The sequence below is a fragment of the Vulpes vulpes genome, chromosome 12 (assembly GCF_048418805.1).
Source record: "Vulpes vulpes isolate BD-2025 chromosome 12, VulVul3, whole genome shotgun sequence".
NCBI lineage: Eukaryota > Metazoa > Chordata > Mammalia > Carnivora > Canidae > Vulpes > Vulpes vulpes.
This window is the reverse complement of record NC_132791.1, coordinates 140,388,084-140,401,712: the sequence shown is the minus strand read 5'-3', so window position 1 is coordinate 140,401,712 and position 13,629 is coordinate 140,388,084. Positions and strand designations below refer to the sequence as shown.

General features: G+C 46.3%; 1 protein-coding gene across 1 annotated transcript in view; it reads left to right on the top strand.

Annotated features, from left to right (window-relative positions):
* Positions 1-13,629, top strand: part of CDRT4 (CMT1A duplicated region transcript 4) — a 42,418-nt gene that overhangs the window by 7,634 nt on the left and 21,155 nt on the right. The window lies entirely within an intron of this gene.

Here is a 13,629-nt window from a genome sequence, read left to right as displayed (position 1 = left end):
TAAAAAGAAGAGAGTATAAAAGAAGACATTAAATAAAATAACACTCAGTGGGTGCCTGGGTGGCTCAGTTGGTCAAGCCCCTGCCTTCAGCTCAGGTCATGATCTCAGGGTCCTGGGATCAAGTCCTGTGTCTGGCTCCCTGCTCAGTGGGGGACTCTGCTTCTCCCTCTCCCTTTGCCCCTGCTCAATGTGCTCTCTCTCTCTCAAATAAGTAAAATCTTAAAAAAAAAAAAAAAAAAACACCACTCAGTAAACTGTATGATTAATGCAGGTACTGTGGTGTAGATGGGGTAGTGAGTAGAAGAGGGGCCTCTGGTGGCGCCAGCCTTATGGTGGTGTTTGTCGTGGTCACAGCCCCAGAAGCCACTCTGGTTTTGCACCTGCTTGAGCTACACTGAGTCCATCAGAGATGCAAGCACAAGGGAAGCCAGAGTTCTTGGGTTGAGATTCAGACTTCGGAGCACTTCCCTCCCTCTGTTTTAGCAGATGTTATCTGGGATGTCTTCCAAGGGCTGGCGGCTGGGACTTGTGCAAGGCACGCTGGTGGCTTCCTCCCCAGATCCCACAAAGCCCCCGTCTGCTGTGGGTGTAGCAATTCCAGCAGCCTTGCTTTGCCCTATTGCTGCCACCGCCATGAGGAGCCTGGACTCACCAGGCTGAGCAATGGATGGCCCCAGGCTTCCCTGCTCATTCCCTCTAGTCTAAGTAAGAGCCCCTTGGAGGCCTTATTGGAATCAGTTGTCAATGTGTGTATGTGTCTCTGTGTGCCTGTGAGTATGACTGTATGTTGGCTTATGTGTGTATATGCCTGTGTGTATATGTGTGTTTGTGTATTTTTGTATATGTACCTATGTGTGTGTATGTTTGTGTGCCTGTGTGTGTATATGTGCATGTATGTGTTTGTAATGTTTCTGTGTGTACTTGTGAGTTCTGGTGTTTTTATGTTGGCATAGGTGTTTGTCTGTGTCCCTGTGTATCTGTATCTGTTTGAGCATCTGAGTATATGCATGTTTATGTGTGTGCATGCCCCTGTGTGTATGTATATGTGTTTGTGTCTGTGTCTGTGTGTGGGTCTTGTGCATCTGTGTGTCTTTGCAAATGTCTGTGTGTCTTTCTATATGTGTGTATGCATGTGTTGTGTATTGGTGTCCCTGTGAGGATCTCTATATATGTGTGTGCGTCTGTGTGCATATGCATATGTATGCATGTGTCTGTGTGCATGTGTGCGTGTGTGCATGTGTGTGCCTGCCTGTGTGCCTGCGTGCCTCTGTGTGTGGATGCCTGCCCACCCCAACATTCTGAAGGCCCCCTCGCTGTGCCTTCTGCTTATTTGTCACCCCATGGGTTCCTTCTTGCCCAGTGGCTGTTGTGGAGCTGTGAGGATGGACGTCAGGCTGCAGGGCCGCGGGGAGTGAGGAAAAGAGTAGCAGCTGGTACAGGCCACTCCCTGGGGAATTTTGGCTGAGAAAAGGAGAAAAATAAAAGTCAGGGAAGCTTGGGGTCAAGGGAAGAATTTTTCAGAGGCGGGGAGACATGGGGCTGTTTGAACGCAGAAGAGGAGGGGCAGGGAACAGGGACTCTTGGAAAATGCTGGGGGGAGGCAGAGAGTGAGGCTGGATGGGAGAGGCTGAGGAGGATGGAACTAAAGGTGGGAGGAGAAGCGGATGTCTGCACCAACTTCTCTCCTCCCAGAACTTTTTATCAAGCTTTGAGATGGCAAATGCCCCCAGCATCTACCCACCTGCAAAGGAGGGACAGAAGCAAGTTTTGGAAAGGCTCAAACACTCAGTGAGGTTGATGTTATTGCTCATGTGCATGTCCAAGTTCATTTCCTTGTTTCACTCCTGCCAGGACCAAGCCTAGGCTAGCTGGTCTCAGTCTTTGACAGGCTCAAGATCTTTGAGAACATAGATGTATTAGTTTCTCACACTTGAAGGCTTGCCTGACTCATGGGTCTTAGCCCCTTCCTAGGCCCATCTTCATCTCTGTCTCCATGTCATCTCCAACTCTGTACCCATCTCTATCCCTTCACTCTCCCCATGTCTATCCCCATGCTCATCTCCATGCTCATCTCCATGCTCATCCCCATCTCCATCGCCAGCTCTGTATCCATCTCTATCCCTTCACTCTCTCCATACTTATCCTTATGCTTATCCCCATGCTCATCTCCATGCTCATCCCCATCTCCAACTCTGTGCCTATCCTCATCCCTAACCCCAGCCCCATGCTCATCTCCATCCCTATGTCTCTCCAGTACCCACTTTCCCAGAGAAATATGAGGGCAAAAGAGGTCAGTAAGCAGTCCAAAGTTATACTGCTGGTTAGCCATGTCCATGACTTGAACCTAACACCATCTGACACCAGTGATCAAGCTCTGAACTCCCATGTCGTACTACATGGCATTGGGTCCCTGGTGCCTGGCCCCTGTATGACCTCTGATCCTCTTAATGTCACTTACTGGCTCCTGAATTGGTCCTTTATTATTCAAACTTCAGCCCGCCTGTGCATCTCAGCTCAGACTTCTCTCCTAGCTACTGGCCCCTAGCTGGCCCAGAGCTCTGGTTCTTCTCCAGGATCTCATGGGACTTCCCCAGTCTTAATTTTCCCCAGGTCACCATATATCTAAAGACAGGACACACAGGCAGGTAGAAGGACAGGCTCCGAGGAAGGTGTCTAGGAGGAGGTATTTTAAGTTGAATGGACCAACATCATGTTCATGACCTGTAATAAATGGCACGATGGGGACCCCACTACAGAGAGAGAAGGTGGGCAGTAGAACCAACGGCTGCACAGAGGTTGGGGCTTGTGGAAAGTGCCAGGAAATCAGCGAGATAGAAAGAAAAGTTTTGCCAGGTGGCATTGAGTGCCTGGTTGCAGCCAGATGACAGGAATGTGCAGCAGGTCAGGCCTGCTGTCTGAGAAATTCTTGGCCTACTTTCATTTTCAATTTTCATTGTTTATCTCTAAAATAAATGTTTATTTTACCTTTATAATTTTTAAAAATATTTTATTTATTTATTTGAGACAGAGAGCTAGAGGAAGAGGGAGCACAAGCAGGAGGGTCAGAGGGAGAAGCAGACTCTCCACCAAACAGGGAGCCCAATGTAGGGCTTGATCCCAGGATGACCTGAGCTGAAGGTAGATGCTTAACGGACTGAGCCACCCAGGTGCCCCTTACCTTTATAATTTTTAAGGTTTTTAGAAATATGGGAAAGAATGATTTTGTTCTAGTTTTAGATGTTTTCTTTTGGCCTTAGGGAGACAAGGGGCAATTTGTTAATTCTAGTCTAAAAGTCACTGGCTGATGGCCAGGACTTCTTTGATTGGTGCAGGCCACCTGCGCTCCTTTTCCAGGCCCCATGTTCTTTTGCTAATGTGTTCTCTGGCCTCATGATCCATTATTTTACTCACAGTCATGAAGAATCACCCCGTGGCCCCTTGTTTATCCACTACGTCCAATCCTCTGTATCCTCTGGTGCCCCCATTCTCTGTATGAGTCTCTTCACTGATGCTAAAGTGAATCTCACAAGTGCACACACACAGCCCCCTACACTCACCCCCCATCCCACCCCTTTTTGAACAACTACTGTTCCATTTCTGCCCACCCCTCCTAACCCCCTCCCTTATCATCCTTGTATCTTAATTATTTAAAAAAGTTTGAAATATATGTCAAGTGCACAAAGCCATACAGCTTATATCTCTGTGACTTATTACAAGTGGACACCTGGTAACAGCCATCCTTGTCAAGAGGTAGGACACTGCCACCCCAGGACCCCTAATCCCCTCTCCCAGCCCATCCTCTCCCATTATTTACCTCTTCTTTAATCCTCAGAAGTAACTACTATTCTGATTTTGAAGTCATTATGCCCGTCGTTTTCACAGAGTAAGTGTATTCCTAAACACCGTATTTTTTTTAAAAGATTTTTATTTATTTATTCATGATAGACATAGAGAGAGAGAGAGAGAGGCAGAGACACAGGCAGAGGGAGAAGCAGGCTCCATGCACCGGGAGCCCGACGTGGGATTCGATCCCGGGTCTCCAGGATCGCGCCCTGGGCCAAAGGCAGGCGCCAAACCGCTGCGCCACCCAGGGATCCCTAAACACGGTATTTTGCCGGACTTCTTTCATTCACTATTATGCTCGTGAGATTCATTCATATGGTTGCACCCAGGTATCCCTTCTTTCTGTTGCTGCATAACGTTCTGTTCGATGGATGCACCATTGTGTATTTATCCGTTTTACTCTAGTTGGGTTTTTGGGTTATTTTCAATTTTTGGCCATCCTAAGTATCACAATTGGAAACTCTTTTGTTTTTTTTTAAAAATTTTTATTTATTTATGATAGTCACACACACACACACACACACACACACACACAGAGGCAGAGATATAGGCAGAGGGAGAAGCAGGCTCCATGTACCGGGAGCCCGACGTGGGATTCGATCAGGGGTCTCCAGGATCGCGCCCTGGGCCAAAGGCAGGCACTAAACCGCTGCGCCACCCAGGGATCCCTGGAAACTCTTTTGACTATGCATTTGCATGCTACACGTTTCTGGACCTGGGTGTGCAATTGCTAAGTTGAAGAGTGGCCGCATGTCTGCTTTAGTAGATGACGTCAAATTGTGTTCAGTTTACATTCCCACTGGTGGTGTTGCAAGCTCTACATCTTTCCTCCACTTGGTATTGTCAGTTTAAAAAATTGTAGCCATTCTCAGAGAGGTATAGTGGTATCTCATTGTGATATTAATGCACATTTCCTGTGGGTTGAGTACCTTCTCATTTGTTTATTGTGCCATTTGGATATTGTCTTTTGTAATGAGACTATTCAAGTTTCTCCATTAACTTTCTGTTTCTGTCTTTTTCTTATTTTTTTTTCAAGTTTCAAGTGTCTTTTTCTTATTGACTATTTTAAATTTTAATTCTTTAAAAAAAATTTTTTTTTAGGATTTTATTTTTAAGTATTCTCTGTACCCAAGGTGGGGCTTGAACTCACAACCCCGAGACCAAGAGTCACATGTTCCACCAACTGAGCCGGCCAGGTGCCCCTAAAAATTTGTAAAAAATATAATCTACATACAAGCCCTTTTTAGTTATATGGAGAACCATAAGCTTCTTAGAGGCTTGTTTTTCATTCTCTTAATGGTGTCTTCCAGTGAACAGAAATTCTTAACTTCAAGAAATCTTTTTCTACCTTGAGGGCATAAGATATTTTCTCCTATTATCTTCTAGAAGCTTTATTGTCTTCTAATAGTTAGAGGTAGGACCCACCGGGACTTGTGTTTTTGGGTATTATGAGAAGGCAATTATTTTTCCAGATGGATATCAAGTGATCTAGCACCATTTAATGAAGATACCATCCTTCACAAACTGCTCTGCAGAGCCATTAGGTGGGTCTTTTCTGAGCTTTCTATTCTATACGATTGTCTATTTATCCATTTTTGCACCAGTTCTACATTGTCTTAATTATTCTGGCTTTATCAGTTTTGAAATTCAGTGTAACACATTCCTCAAGTTTGTTCATCTTTGAGATTACCTTCTCTATCCTTCGCTCATTCTATATTGAAATAAACTTTAAAATCAGCCTGTTTCTACAAACAATCCTGTTGAGATTCTGTTTGAGATTATACTAAACCTATGGCCCATTTTAGGAGAATTGACATTCTTTACAATGAACATAGTACCTCCTTTCATTTATATAGATGTCTGAACATGTTTTTTTCAATAAGGTATAATTTTTCATAGAGGACTTATGCATCTTTTGTTAGATTTATTCCTAACTTCGATATCTTTGAAACAGGGTATCTTCTTAGACATTTTATATCATGTTTGTGGCTGATGTTTAGAAATGCAAATGATTTTGGTATGCTGTCTTTGTATCCAATAGCCTTGTTAAACTCACTAATGCTGATAGTTTATTTGTAGCTTAGTTTGGTTTTCTACATATGCAATCATGGCATATTAGTTAAGAACACTAGTTTTAGGAATACGATTGACTTGGTTTTGAATTTTTTTCTTAAAAATATGAATTACTTTACTTAAAGGAGGCTCTATGTCCAATGTGGGGCTTGAACTCATGACCCTGAGTTCAAGAGTCCCATGCTTTACTGACTAAGCCAACCAGGTACTCCCTTGGTTTTGATTTCTAACCTCATCATTTACTCAATGTAGGACTTTGAGAAAATCGCCTGTTTTTTTTGAGGCTATTTCTCTCTTTCCAGAGTGGTGATTTATTCTCATAGGTTTATGGTAGGGAATAAATGAGATGAAGCATGAATGAAGTATGTGTCATCCTGAGGCAGTGCTGCCACACACGGGCCTCCATTTGTGATTTGTCATTACATTCCTTATCCTGAATTTCCTCTTTCCCATTTAACTCCATAGCTCTCCAAATTCTGGCTTTTACCCTGTCATTTTATAGAATTGTTCTCATAGGTGTGTTCCTGACATCAACTTTAATGGACTGCCCGATTTTAGATGCCAGTTTCAAGTCCCAGGGACCAACTGTACATCAGGCTAACTGGCTATAAATGTGAGATTTCCCACAACCCCTTCATCTGGTTGGATAATTTGCAAGGATGACTTATATAACTCAAGAAAATGCTTTATTTATGTTTCCCAGTTTATATAGGATACAGTCAGGAATAGCCACATGGAAGAGAGGAGGGTGGCACAGAGCTTCCACGTCTCTTCCAGGCATATCACCTTTCCAGCACATAGATGCATTAACAAACATAGAAGTTCCCTGAACCCCATCACTTGGGGATTTTCATAGAGATTTCATTTTGTAGCCATGATTGATTAGATCAATGACCATCTAATGATTGAACTCAACGGCCAGCCCTTCTCCCTTTCATGGAGTTTGGGATGGGGCTGAGTGTGTCAACCTTCTAATTACCTAGTTAGTCTTTCTGCCCACCAGCTGCCATCCTAAAGCTATCTAGAGGGCAGCCCCGGTGGCGCAGCAGTTTAGTGCTGCCTGCAGGCTGGGGTGTGATCCTGGAGTCCCGGGATCGAGTCCCGTGTTGGGCTCCCTTCATGGAGCCTGCTTCTCCCTCTGCCTGTGTCTCTGCCTCTTCTCTCTCTCTCTCTGTGTCTCTATTAATAAATAAATAAATAAAAAATCTTTAAAAAAAGCTATCTAGAGCTTCTCTATGAGCCATCTCATGAGCATACAAGAGACAGTGAATTCCAAAGGTTTCAGGAGCTTTGTGCCAGGAATAAGGGACAAAGACCTATTTAAAAAAATATGTATCTATATACCACAGTCTTCTTTGCCTCCATTCCTTATATGTTGATTTTTTCCCCATGGTTCAGTTCTCATCCTTGTTCTCAATTTAATCTTTGGCCTTATCTTTTGCCAAATCTGTATAACCGTGAACATCTTCTTGGATACCAGGTTCATATGGACAGTTGCTCACTGGACTTGACTATCTGGCTTTTCTATAATGCTCTGAATGAAACAAAGCAGATTCTACCCAAGCCTTCTCTCTCTCTCTCTCTCTCTCTCTCTCTCTCTCTCTCTGTTGCTTATGTCTACCCCCTACTCAGAGAGCTGAACACCATTCTAGACCCTTCTTACTCCTTCAGCCCTATACTTAAATGTGGCCATGTTCTGTTCCCAATGTTCATTAATTTGGTTCAGTTTCTCATAATTTCCCCAGTTGGGGAAATTTCCCCCAGTTGGCAACACCAGCTTCATCTGGAAACTTGTTAGATTTGAGAATTCTGACACCAGCCCAGATCTATTGAACCAGAAACTCTGGGGCTGGCACCTGACAATCTGGATTTTACCAGGCTCTCTAGGTGATTCTGGCACTAGGAAAGTAGATCACTCATCTATCTCTATAATGGGCAAGTCTGATCCCCAGAATAACTGTTTGTTGAAATGAAATGAATTTGGATCTGCCCCCAGATGTCATCCTGACCTTCGTAGGCTGGGTGAGTCACCCCTGAAGTTTTCATGATACCTTGTGTCTCCCTTTGTCATAAACCCCCTTGTACTATAGTGGGACTGCCAATGGTAACACCCAGAAGGTAGGGATCTGCTGTATTAACCTTTTTCAGTGAGTGTTTATACAGTTTCAGGTCCTGGGATATATGTGGGAAGAGACAGACAAGCTCCTTTGTCCCACGGAACTGAAATTCTCAGAAGGCAGGCAGAAAATAAATTGTAAACAAACAAATTTAAGATAATTTCAAATGGTGATAAATTCTTTAATGGAAATAAGGTAATAGGATGGAGTTGGATTGAAGGGCTAGTTCAGATTGAAAGCTAGGGAAAGCCTTTCTGTCAAGGTGTCGCTGAGCTAAGGTCTAAATGATCAGAAGCCAGCTATGGGAGAATGTGCGGGGAAGACCATTGCAAGTAGAGGGAGTAGCTAGAATTTGATGAGTTTGAGGACAGAGAGAAGGGCAATGTGATTGAAGCAGGAAGGGAGAAAGAGAGGGAAACTTCATAGGAGTTTGGATTTCATTCCAAGGGCTATGTGGAAATGGTCTAGGAGGGATGTGAATACTGGTACATATTTTAGAAAGACTGCTCTGACTGCTGTGTGTATAAAATAAATTGTATGGAGACAGGGATAGAAGCAGGGAGCCAGTTTGGAGGCCATGTGAGTATCCTGGTGGGTGTGGAGGTAGCACTGCAAATGTTTAATCACGTGGATCCTGGTGCCCACGTTGAAATCCTGGGTCCGCCACATGAGGTATGGCTTTAAGCAAGTCATTGAACCTCTCCGGGCCTTCATTTTACCCTCTGTAAGAGGGCATAATAGTAGCACTTAACTCGTAGATTTGTTGGGACTGCTTAATGAGTTAATACATGTAAAACATGGGCACAACTCTATGAATTATTATTATTAGTAATAGCAGTTGTCATCATGATAGCATGGAGACAAAACAATGGATTCCGGATATTTCTACAAGCTGAGTTGACTTGACTTGATGATACATTGAATCTTAAGGATGCAGGGGAGGAGAAGAAAGACTCCCTGTTTTTTTTGGCAAAAGGTTTGTTTGTGGTGGTGTTTAATGAAATGGGGAAGACCAGTGGAGGAGCAGGTCCTGGTGTGTGTGTGTGTGTGTGTGTGTGTGTGTAGCCTTAGTGTAGCTCTGAGACACCCATAAAACATCTGAGAATTGATGTCTGGCAGGGGGTCCCATATATGAACCTGGAGTTGAGGGAAGGGGGCCTGGAGACACACATGAGGGAATCGTGGCACAGTGATGGTGTTAGATTGGGAGGGTGTGCAGATGGGGAAGAGAAGGGCACCCAGGATAGAGCACTGGGCTTTCTCACATTAAAAGTAGAGTAGAGGAGCAGGATCTGGCAAGGAGCCCGAAACTGCGGGCAGTGAGGGGGTGAAGCCAGGAGAGAGAAGAGGAAGTTTTGAGGGTGGCCAGCGGGATCTATTGCTGCCAGTAGGTCAGACAAGCTTGATACTAATACAAAGTAGATAATTGACTTTGGCAACTTGGAAGAAATTTGTTGAACAGATGAACAAAATTTAACTTCATCAGTTGGTCAGTTTATTTAAAAAATCAACTCAATTGGAAAGTCTGGTTGTATCCTCTCCTTGATGGGCAATGAGGATTAGCTGGTGAGGGGGAGCCCCAAAGACATCAGAGCAAACAGCCTCTCCAGAGCCGGGGTGGTTGCTGTCATGTAATAGATCTCACCAGCTTCATCGCTTATGACTGGAGAAATGGCTCTCTCCTTCAAAATAAAGTTTTGGGACCCACCAGTGACCAAACTGATGTGGAATCAGTGTTCCTGAAACTGGAATCAAAAATTTCCAGTGACACCACTTGTTTGGCATGGGTGTTTTGAATCTAGGAGCATGCTAACACACCATTTCTTTTTCTTTCTTTTCTTTTTAAAAGATTTTATTTATTTATTCACAGAAGACACACACACAAACACACAGAGAGAGAGAGAGAGAGAGAGAGAGATTGAGAGAGAGGCAGAGAGAGAAGGCAGAGGGAGAAGCAGGCTCCATGCAGGGAGCCCAACGTGGGACTTGATCCCGGGTCTCCAGGATCACTCCCTGGGCTGAAGGCGGTGCTAAACCGCTGAGCCACCCAGGCTGCCCTAACACACCATTTCTAAGACTTTCCCCGAAGCAGACCATTAACCTTTTATTTTTTATTTTTATTTATTTTTTAAAGGCTTTCTTTATTCTTGAGAGACACACAGAGAGAGGCAGAGACACAGGCAGAGGGAGAAGCAGGCTCCCTTTGGGGGACCCCATGTGGAACTCGATCCTGGGACCCTGGGATCATGACCTGCCGAAGGCAGATGCTCAACCACCGAGCCACCCAGGAGTCCTGACCATTAACCTTTTAAATTGATCTTTTCCCTGTTATCCAGTAAGGTGACAACAGATCACATCAGGGATTCTCACACTTCTTTGCACTTCAGCTTTGGCTGAGGGCTCATTAGGGTACAAGTGGCTGGGTGCCACCCCACAGTTTTTGATGCAGTTGACCAGGGTAGGACTGGAGAAATCACATTGCTGACAAGCTCCTAGGTGATGCCACCACCCCTGGCAGTGCTGTGGTCCCAGGACCACCCTTGACAACCTCTGGTCTGGATTATATGCACCCCTGAAAGCAGGGGTGGCGTTCACCTGGCTCAGTAGGAGGCACTCAATCAGTATTAAGTGGGGGGATTAAAAACTGCTTCTGTGGGTCCCTCGGAGCTGAGGAGTGGGTCAAGGACAGACAAGCTGTCACGTGATCTGCTGTGACCCCTAAACTCTTCGTGGAGCCTTCGGTAGCAAAGTCGCCATCTAGAGCTCTCTGTGTTGCTCTCCTCGCACTGTCCCTAACTTGCAGGTTTCGTCGTACACATCAGCAGAGCATTTTTAACAACTTGGTTCAAGCCTGCGTCTCCATGGGTGGAGTGGAGACAGAGTTTGAGGCAGAGGGACACAGTGACACAAGTGATTTCATGTGTAACCTTGTTCTTGGATCTATTATGCAGCCCCTGGCTGAAGCCAGTCCTTCCTGTGGCTTCTCCAGGGCCAGAGGGGATGGGGTGGGGACCTGGCACAGGGCTTTGGAGAGATGGAATTGGTTAAGCCTCAGCCCAAGCAGGGTGCAGGCTGGTGGCCCCAGCCCACGGAGCGCACACGTCTTCTGGTTAGAGACGCTGCACCCTCGCCGGGCGCACAGAGCCTTCTTTCTTCCTCCAGGAAAAGTGCCCCTTTCACAGCCCGCCACGGGCAGAGGAAATGGAAAATCCCGGAGCATCCCGAGCCCCTCTCAGTTTCCAAGGGCACTTTTGCCACCCGAGCCTCTCCCAAGTTCAGGGACAGGACAGGGCCGTCGTTGCCGCGGCCGGGTCCCGCCTTCGCCCAGGAGGGCAGAGGCCCGAGGCCCGCGCTGGCCTCCCAGCCCTGCCCCTGGCGGTCAGCAAAGGGCCCCGAGCTCGGGCCGCAGCCCCAAGCAGGGCAGCGAGAGCCATGGCTTTTCTGAGAAGCCGTTGATCTCAGCCCTGCTGGCTCTACATTCCTGGATGATGAGGGAGGGATTCCAGTGTTTACTTTGAACAATGTTTTCCTGTCTGAACCGACTGGGTGTTAAATTCTTCCAGATTTCTGGCTCTGTGGTGCAACTCCGACGGGACAGAAACAGGTTTACGGCAGTTGGCAGGGGAGCAGAAGCACAGTCCGTCTGGGCACCTTCTGCTTCTCGAATTTCCAGCGGTGGATGGAAAGAGGGTCAGAGCCAGCATCCTGGGCTCCGTGCCTGGAGGGGTTTGCTGTGGTCCCAACTGCAGAGCTCTGTGCTTGCGCCTTTCGCATTTCCCACCCTAGAGGGCAAAAGTTAGCTTTGCTTTTTTTTTCCGATGCACAGCAGGGAGCGAGAAAGAACAAGCTGAGTTTTGAAGGTCAGGCCTTGCAGTGTTTTCTTGGTTAGTACAAACACAGAAGTTGTGCTCAGAGGGAATTCATTTGGTGGGCTTTTGGGAGACCGGAGTGCATTCTGGTTCCTAGGGCATGGGGTATCAGGCGGTTCCAGAGATATACAAGGGGACAGAGCTGGATGGGAGAGACTGGAGACCCAAATCCTTAATTTTATATGGAGGGGAAACTGAGGCTTGGAGAGGCCTAGAGACACGAGGGCTAGAATGTTGGACTGGTGGGAACTGTCCCCAACAGAGCTGAATGGATCGCTCAGAACTGCAGGGGTTGGGGATCCTGGCAACTTGTAACCAGCCACTCGTTGCTGGGGACGATGACCACACAACCGTATGGGGCCATGGGAGATGGTCCTCATTCGGTTTTGATGCATCAGTGGTTTTAGAGACAGAAAACGTCGGTAAACCAATGGGATCCATTCAAAGACAAAGTTGCTCTGCGTTTCCAGCAGGCACAATAAATCGTGTTTTCATCTTGTGTTCTGAGCTGATGAGCCACAAGGGGAGCTCTCGTGGGACCCCCGCTAGGACACGCTCTCTTAGAGTTCTGGACAAATGCCAGCCTCTGGGCAGGTGCCTTTCTGCCTGTGGAATTAGAACAGCCTAAATCCAAGCAGGACATGAGGCAGCCGGTGGCCTTGAAACTCACATCATTTCAGACCTGTGCTTTTGGCCTCAGGAAACCTTCTCCTGGATCCCTTTTATATGTGTGTGTATGTGCGTGCGTGCGTGCGTGCAGGCTTGTGCATGCATAGGCAGGCAAGAAAGGTTGGTGGCAATCCCCCTGTCTTCAGGACTGAGGTGAAGCCCAGAGAGTATTTATATAGTGGGGTTGGATAAAATTGTTCCCTGATAGAACCTCACATTTCGATCGGGCTGCTTTCACAAAGCCATTCTGATGCCAAGGACATTTTTACCTGGTCTTAAAAAGAAATCTCTATAATTTCAGCTTCCTAAAGCTCTCAAGTACTGTGTAAGGCAAGTGCCCTAGCACCATCTTCACACCTTGCTCCATCCCTCACTCTATTCCTGACCCTCCGGCCACATTGTTACCTCTGCTGTGTCAAAATGGCCTCATCAAAACTGGCTTTTGGAGGATGCCTTTATTTCTATGGCATCTTATAGCCATAAATTCTTTGCTTAGATATATTCCCTTCTTCTAGTAGAAATTGCACGGTCCCCTAGGGATGGGAGTGGGATGATGCAGTGAAATCACTCCTGCTGCTGGCAGGGTAGGAAGCTCTATTCCGTCTTGGTCTCAGTGATTTCCCTGGAGTGTCTGGGAAGGGCCTTGTATCAGTTACCTCTTGCTGTGTAACAAATTACCTCGACTCAGTTGTTTAAAACAAACCTCTGTTATCTTGCAGTTTCAATCCATCAGGATGGACTGGTGTGATGTAATTTTGTGCCTCTGTGTCAAGGTCTCTCCACGAGGGTGCAGTCATGGCTATGGCTGGGGCTGTGGTCCCATCTGAAGGCTTAACTAGAGAGGATCTGCTTCCAATCTCACTCACACAGTTATTGGCCAGATTAAGTTTCTCACAGGCTGTTGAACTAAAGGTCTCTCTTCCTTGTTGGCTGTTGGCCACCAGGCTTCTCCATAATATGGCAGCAGGCTTCCCTCAGAATGAACAGGAGTGGCTCAGCAGTTGAGCGCCTGCCTTTGGCCCAGGGCATGATCCCAGAGTTCCGGGATTGAGTTCCAC